Here is an 8,487-nt window from a genome sequence, read left to right on the forward strand (position 1 = left end):
TCGTTTACCAGAGGCTAGACAAACTGTCAACATCTCCACTTTATTTACTGGTTGAGCAAGAGCAGTTCCTCAAACATCAACATTTTTTACGTTAATCCTGGAGAGAATCTACTTCTCTAAATCTACAAAATTTGCCAACTTCTGTAGTATTTATTTTTAACGAACGAGAGCAAGAGCCTTGAGCTATCCTCCGCTGAGGAGGGGAAGGGGGAAAGTGCAGCTCCACTCTCCCAACTTTAAAGCGCTTTCCCCCACCTTCCCACACCACTCAGTCCCTGATCACTCTCCGTCTCAGCACCCCCTTCCACCCCAAAACTTTCCCCTCCCGATCCCCCACCTGCTCCACGTCCAGTGGGATTTCAAGGGAGGAAACAAAATTTGCGAAGTGATTCCTTTTGGGCGACTTCTTCAACCCGTCTGGAGATATAAACCTGAAAAACAAACACCTCTATTGAATGCAAACGAAGCTTTGGGGGTTGCCGAGTTAATTCCTCGGCAGACAGCTACTTTCAGTGTCTGGTTACACAAACATACCTACAGACAGGTTGGAGGGGAGTCCCTTAGAAAGAGAGGCAGGGGGAGGAATAAAATCAGAATAGGCAGAAAGGTTGGAATGAAGGACTCCGGGGGGCAGCGGGGTAAGCAGGCTAGAGAGAGGGATGATTCGCAGCTGGAGACAGGTTTAATACGCAGCAGTTACAGGGAGACTCAAAGCAAGGGCCAATGCGGGCAGGGTCGGAGACCCCCGAGGTCTCGACTGGGGATGGGGGGAAGGGAGGGAGTGTCCTTTTGGGAGGCGGTGATAACAACTTTTTACAGACCATCTAAATAAAACAAAGGAAGGCACAAACGCGGCCGGGCGCGGAGGCGCGGGAGAGAAGCGGGCTGTTCCGGGGGCGGGCGGCTCCGCGCCCTCCTCACCGGCCCCTCCCGGCCCGGCCGTGCCCCGCCAGCCCCGCGCCGCCGTCCCGCTTACCTGCCGCTGCCCCCGGGCCCCCGCAGCATCGCGCCGGGCACAGAGGGGCGGCGGGGCACGGCCGCGCCGGCAGCCCCGGGAGGCGCGGTGCTAAGAGCAGCGGTGAGAGCGCTGACAGCCGCGGCGAGCAGGGGAATTGGAAAAAAAAATAGTTACAAGGAGAAAAAAAAACAATCCCAAAAACAAAAACAAACAACCAAAAAAGAGGTGGAGAGACGACCACCCTAATGAGCCGCCGTGATCATGCTGGGGAGGCGAGTCCCTCCTCCCGGGGGCAGCGCTGCGGGGCGCGCTCCTGCCCGGCGCTGCCCTGCCCTGCCCTGCCTGAGGGGGACGCGGCGGAGGGGAGGGGACAGGAGGAGGGGGAGCCGCCCGGCCCGGCCCTGCCCGGGCTCCAGGGACGGGTGCGAGTGCGGCTGCGGAGGGAGATGCCGGCGGTGCGGGACGTGGGGCGGGGAGGCGGCCGCGGCAGGCGGCTCGGGGGCACCGCAGCCCTCAGGAGTCACCCACACACGCCCCCGCCCCGCGTTGTTCGCCCCCCGTGCGGCCGGGCTGCTTCCCGGCTGTCACATGGCTCCTGCCGCCACCCCCAGAAGGGTTTCGGGAGTCGCTTCACTTTCACTTCGGCCCCGCCGAGGGGCTCCCGGGCCGCGGCGCCTGGCAGGAGCCCTGGCAGCGAGGGGCTCGCCCGCTGCCCGCCTGCCCCGGCTCCCCAGGGGGATGAGCCCAGCCCCCTCCGCAGCCCCGGTCAGGGTGCGGGGCCGCCCTTGCGCCCTTTGCATCGCTGTGCTGTCAGGAACGGCTCTGCTTGTGTCAGCCTTCCTTTCGCGTTTTAAGTAGGAAAAAAGGAGAATAATAACAAAAATATAGCCCGGTCCGTGGGAGCCCCAGGCTGGGGAATCGCGTGCAGCGCTGCAGCAGAGGGGTGTGGCAGGGGGACTGGTAGGAGTGGAGCATTTGAGAGCTGCAGACGAGCACGCTTGCTCTGTTTTCTGGTGGGACTGATCCCATACGCATCCTGCTTGATCCCTTATGTCAGGCTATCTGAAGGGGTTGGGGAAAATCCCCCTGGGAGCCAGAGCCATGCCTTGCACAGAGAGGGTACTCTTGAGCAATCTCCAGCGTCTGCCATGGTGATGTGGAGGTGCCTCTGTGGAGCCTTTCCATGCTTCCCACCAAAACGCTCTGCACCCACACCTATGGGCACAGACTGCTCAATACCCCACAGTGTCCAGTCCAGAGTCTCACAATGAACACCAGGGATGGATCTGGTCCAGCAGCATTATTTTCGAGCTCAGGATAAATATTTCCAGGATGGGAGGCATGCTCCATATAAGTATGTCATATGCTGTTGCATCCCTGCCTCATTTTGAAAGAGCAATTAAAAAGGAAAAGGGAGTTACAACTTCTGTCTGGCTGCCCTCTTCTACTGTAGGCACCCTGCTTTTGTGCACATGGCCCTCTTGATGTGATTTTTCCATTAATATCCCTGGTCTTAATGCTGATACCATTGAAGGGAGAGAGCCAGAAAAGAGCGGTAGGCTCCTCAGAGAAGCTCTCCATGTGCCTCCATTGAAATGCCCATCACCTGCCTGACGCTTGTGGGCAGGTGGTCACTGACGACCTAACAGGACTTGTAGCTCCCAGCGCTTCCCGAAAGACACAGCAGCACTTCCTGCACTCATTATGGCTACATGTGCCCTGCACAGAGGCCACCTTGTGCTGAGTGAGTCAACTGGCGTTATGTCCTGGCTTTTATATAAGCTCTTTCGCTCTGGCCTCTCTCAACAGTCATCAAACGTGGCACAGCACATGTCCATAATTTTTATGAACTGGCCTGTAACCACCTTCACCTTGTCACAAGCACAGCAGCAATCCCTTGGTTTTCTTGGCTGGTGGCAGCAATCAGGCTGCACGTGCTGTGAAACACTAGCATGTGCTCATGCTTGGTTCCTCTGCACCTCAGCCTGCTCTCCCCAAATGTCTGACATGTTTTACTCAGCATGAACAAGCAAAATGTAATTACAGTGGGGTTTGGTTTGGGGTTTTTATTTTCAGTGCACAACTAGATAAAAGATTACCACACAGAATATACGTTCCAGTGACGGCAAAGTCCCAGCACCACACATTTCAGTATTCTGTTGTGAGGTTTCTGGTTCTGAACTATAACTGTTAGCTTTGAGTTTCACTGTTAAATGGAACAAAGATGACTGTGATGTTGGTGTTTGTGTTTGTTTCTTCTTTTTTTTTAGTGTTTATCATATGGCAACAAGAAGCACTAATAAATCAGTCTGTGAACAAATGCTTTCTCAAAACTCACCCACTTCATGAGTATTATTCTGAGTATTATTTTGTCATTCTGAGTATTTGCTAACTTGAAAATTAAATTGCCATTTGAGACAATTCCATATTCCATAATATTAATTATCTTTCCTCATTTTCCAATTACAAGGCCAACTTTGACTCCTTTTATCCATGTTTTTTCTGCTACAAACTGCCATGAAGTCAAAAGCACTTGAGAACAAGCTACTGCTAACTGGCAAAATATGGCAGAATCTGTCCCAAGTTACATAGTTCCAGCTTCTCACCCTGTCTCTAATGACAGCATGCTCACTACTCCAGAAAAATGGCCTGAAGTTAAGAAAGAAAACATTTTACAATAAGTGAAATACAGGGAAAAATAGCCTAATTTACCAAATAGGAATAGTGAGATATCATCCCTGAAAAAAGCCAGCAGTAATCCAGATAAAAGAGGAGAGAGTGAAGAGATCATCAGGTGCTCATTCAGGCCTATCTTCTGATGCTGCCCAAAGATTAAATCTGTCCTAACAAAGCAGTGAAAAGACCTGAAATAATGTTATCTTACCTCTCCTCTCCTTCCCCCCATCCCGCTGCTCCATTTTTATCAAGCTCTTTTACCTTTGAATGCTTGGAAAGCAAAGGGAAAAGGCTGAAAATACAGAAAGTGAGAAAAAAGAACATTACTTTTTAAAAAAATTTAAGAAGAGGCACGAATTTATTTAGATGTTGTCACACCTTCATCACAGGGCATTTTAATTTAAATATGTGCACTTAAGCTAACATCAGTTGTACTGACAAAAGGCTAGAATTAAAGGAATATCAAGTTAAGCTTCCATCAAGTGTCCATGACATCTTAAGTAGATTGGGTGACTTTGTTTCTTGGCTTTTTTTCAACATCAAAAAAGTGTTCTCAAACAAGTGAAACATGTTTTTAAAATCAAATTACTCAAAGGCTTTCCATCCTCAAAATTACAGGGAGGGGTGCTGCCTGGCAGTAAAAATATTTCAATAATCAATAGCAGAATAATCTGAGGCAACCAACCTGCATTGGCATGTCAAGGTACACAGAGAAGGTCTGCCAGGGTGTTAAGGGGTGAAGGGAGGAATGAGCAAACTCAAAGCTATCCCTTTATGTAGTTTTCACAATATTCTAATTTAATTTGTAAGCAAAAAAAAAATAACAAAAAAAAACCAAAACAAAACAAAAATCAAACCAAACCAAACCACAACAAAAAAACTAAAAAAAAAACAAAAAAACACAACCAAACCAAAAACAGAAACAAAAACAAAAACAAAAAAAAAAAAAAGGAGGAAAGGTTAAATTAAAATGTATACATGACACACATTTTTGTTTACAAACACTTGAAAACTCTTTTTGTGATTTAAGTAGTTCTGAGGTTATTTATGTTAATGGTATGCATGAGTCTAAACAGCATCCTGTTCTGAAAAAAAAAGCTGAGGGAAAAGTGCTTTGGGGCAGTCTACAGCCTTTTTTGTCCTCTGGCCATAATGGCAACTGAAATGGAGAAAATGTGACAAAAGTGTGTACTGTGTGAGGTAGGCTGGCTGGATTAAATACTGTGTGGAATGGTGGTCTTCCACCATAATGGGGATTAGGAAGAGCTTTCTCTTCCTGAACTAGACAGACTTCCTTTAGGCTTGGGCAGGATATTGTACCTTACTTTTTCTGTACAAGGTAAATAATATTTTCCTCTAAAATAGTCACTGTATCACAGTTATTACAAGCGTGGCTGTTTTCAGGTTTGTAACCTGCTTCAGCAATCCCACTTTGAAAGTATTTGATTCAAGGTGGCAGAGTGTGGCTAAGAAATTTTAATCAGCAGAGAAACTGGTATTGAAGCACAGTCTCTACTGAGAGAGAAATGACTGTATTAGAATCCTGGAAATTTGCTGCTTATTTTTCTTTTAAGCTTCAAATAGCTTCAATTTACTGATGGTATTTTCTTTCAGGGTACAAACCCCTTGTTCTTTTTTCCTCTTGCCTAGAAGAGATGAATGTTTGGAAGGGCAAAAAATATTGTTGCAAATCTGTAAGGGCAGTTGATGTCTATCAGTTGTTGCTCTTGGGTTTATTTAATTTGAAATTAAAAAAAGAAAAAACACTTGTTGAATCACTGTATTTGTCCAGACTGCTTAGAAGAATGGATATGCAAGCACTATCTGACAGTGCCCAGATGTGCTAAATTAAAATTATTATTACTAAATGTTAAAGAACAAAAATAAGGGTGGAACTTTTCTCTTTCTAGTTTAAAAAAAAAAAATACATTCCATGCTGACACTCTTTCTAGTTCCACTAAAACCAAATTCAAGTCTCAAAATTAGTATGCAAATATAAAGATTTCCTGTAGTGATTACTTGAATTGGAAGAGAAAGTCAAACAGACTCTGCCACATGTGCAGACCCAGATTATTGTTCGTGATTATTATTTTGAATAGAGTGAAGAGGTTATTATTATTTAGGCAGTGGGTTTAATATTTTCAAAAGCTTCCCAATCCCATTTTCATAAATCTAAAGACTTAATATTTTCCTGACACTAAAATGAGATATCCTAATTCATATAGATGCCATAATAACATGAAGAAAAGGGGGGTAGAATTTTATTTGATTTGTTCTGCTTAATATTTTAGTGTCATATTCAATATTTCTGTGAATTCTCTTCAAGACTTGCTGCTAGCAAGCTGAACTAAAAGCTTTCCAGGAATGAAAGCTGCCTCCAGAAGAGATTTTAAAACACAGTAATGGTCATACTAGCTCAATACAAGGTGTATTCAGTCTCAAATTATGACTACTAGTGGCTGCTTCTGGGGAAGATGCAAAAAATGCCAAAAATAACATTTCTAGATTAATCACATTTCTTCCTAAACATTCAGTTGCTTAGGCTTAGAGATGAAGATTCATTTTACTTCCAAATGGGATAATATAAAAATATTATTTTCATTTTAAAGTATAACTGTTTGTCCATCTATGATTTTTCCCTGTAATTCCATCAAGACCTTCCCTTTAATGGCATCTGATGACAGTGTTCCACAAGTTAACTCTCCCTTGTGCAGAAAATTCCTAAGATCTCTTTTCCATTTCCTCTTGTCTTACTTATATATTACTAATACAAGTCATGAGGGCCAAGAAGTTCCTAATCTATCTTCTACACCCATTGTATTTTACACATCTGTGTTAGTCATCCTATGCTCTGATTATCCCAAACTCCCCAAAGCAGCCAGTGGTCTTTCCAAACTTAGGTTTTGTGTAGATCACTGACAATTTGTGGCGCTTTTCCGTGAGCCATTATATTTTGCTCTTTTCTTTTTGAGATCCTATTTCTGGCAGGGGCTTCCCGCTGATCTACACGATGACAAAGCTTATGTAAATCTTTCTCCCATGCCTGCCTCCCCTTTCCATTGCTATCCAGTATTAAATTAGCTTCCTTTACTGTCGCTGCCCTTTGACCAGAGGTTTTCACTGTATTATCCACAGTGATGTCCAGATTTCCATCCTGAATCACTAGAACAACTTGAGGAGCAAATCAGTGAATGTGTTGTTCTAGTTTTATGCCTGTTGTTTAACATTTCCCAAGCTGTTACCCATTCTTGTGGCTGCCTTGGGCCTCTTTGACATTCCTCTCAGTCTGTCACGCTTTTGGCCAAGGTAACCACTTGCACCAGTTAAGATGGACACCACTTAGCTGAGTTGCACTTACCCTCCTTTTGCCTGTCAGACTGTGGGCAGGCTGAAGTTACTCAACTGAGTTTAGGAAAGAAAGTAAAGGAGAGCTGGATGCTTGGGCCATCTTTGTGTCACAGGGTCTGAAGAACATAATCTCCTGATTATGTTCGTCCTCCTTAAAGAAAGATCCCTCGTGCCTCCTCTCTGGAATGGGATTGTAGAAGCAGTGCTTTTGCAGCCTTTTGTGCTGTTTGTTTGAATCTGCTTATCAGCAGGTAGACCATGGCTTTTGGAAACACTTTTTTTAGCAAAGGGCACACCAAAGCAAAATCAATTTTTTTTTGTTCAAAAACAGCCTTAAATATCAGAAATACTACAAACAATTAAACAGCTCTTTTCCGCTTCTCTGTTTGGATATATCTGCTGCAGGCACAAGAGAGAGCCCATTCCCTCTGGATTAAAGTGAGAGACATGGTTAAAAGGCTAATAAAAAAATCAAGGAGTAATAAATACTAAGTGATTTTTAAGTAAATATATGTGGGTTGTTTTTTTTTTCTTCCAAAGGAATGCTCAGCTGTTAGTGTCACGTTTGACAGCTTGTAAAAAGGTGAGTTTTGCTGAAGAGCAAGAACAGGTTGAAGAGAGACAAAGGCATGGTCTAAGATAAAGAAACTGAGAGGTATCTGCTCCACAGATTGAAGGTGTTACATTACTCTGTGCAATGTCCAGAGAGGGAGAAATCTGCACAGCAAAATGGTCATAAAATACATTTTTGCAAAGAAGACAGGAAATGTTTCTGTTAAGAGACCTCCCCAACAAGAAAAAACAAACCAAAAAACCCACCAATCCCCCTGGTACAGTTTTCCCATCTGGAGAAAGAAAGTGAGACAGATCTCTCTCCCCTCTTTCAAACTACATATCTCAAAATGAGCCCAGTACCTTTTGGCAGGAGTTTCAGAACCAGAGCAGGGCACTGTGCCCTGGGCCTCTCTGCAGTGAGGCTGTGGGACATGCTACCAGCCCTGCACATGCTGGGACACTTTTGGCATCTTAACCAAGACAGGGCAATCAAGCAGACTAGCACTGAGCTTGCTGTAACACCATGGCGCATTTAAGTATGTAACTCAGAGGTCACTGCATTACCTCTGAGGAAAAAACACTTGCTGTGTCATTCTTCCCTCAGGGTTTATTGCCAGCGTGGTTATATTTTCAGGAGTGACAGGGAGGCCCTGAGCTATAAATCTAAGGGAGACAGAGAGTGAGCTGATTATCAGATACCTCCTTCCCCACTCCAAAGTCAATAACCTCAGCATCTCACAAGGTTACTTTCTGGAGGAAAACAATCTCTCAGCCAGGTTCTGTCTGTTTGCATCTGCTGAATTGTATTCAGTCTGTCTTCTCAACAGCTGGGAAATCAATATCTTGCCAACCATCCCAGAGCCCCAACAACACAATCTTTTTTGTGCTAGTGAGGAGGAGGCTCAGGTGGCACCAGGATTAAGTGAATTGGGTTTGAAAAGTGATTTAGG

At 44.8% G+C, this 8,487-nt stretch overlaps 1 protein-coding gene across 1 annotated transcript in view; it reads right to left on the reverse strand.

Annotated features, from left to right (window-relative positions):
• Positions 1 to 414, reverse strand: part of PRDM1 (PR/SET domain 1) — a 98,078-nt gene extending 97,664 nt beyond the window's left edge. The window contains exon 1 of the mRNA XM_077781801.1: positions 338 to 414. The gene's annotated coding sequence lies outside the window, so the exon portion shown is untranslated. The remainder of the gene's footprint in view (positions 1 to 337) is intronic.
• Positions 415 to 8,487: the final 8,073 nt, after the last annotated feature.

Source organism: Lonchura striata, chromosome 3 (genome assembly GCF_046129695.1).
Source record: "Lonchura striata isolate bLonStr1 chromosome 3, bLonStr1.mat, whole genome shotgun sequence".
NCBI lineage: Eukaryota > Metazoa > Chordata > Aves > Passeriformes > Estrildidae > Lonchura > Lonchura striata.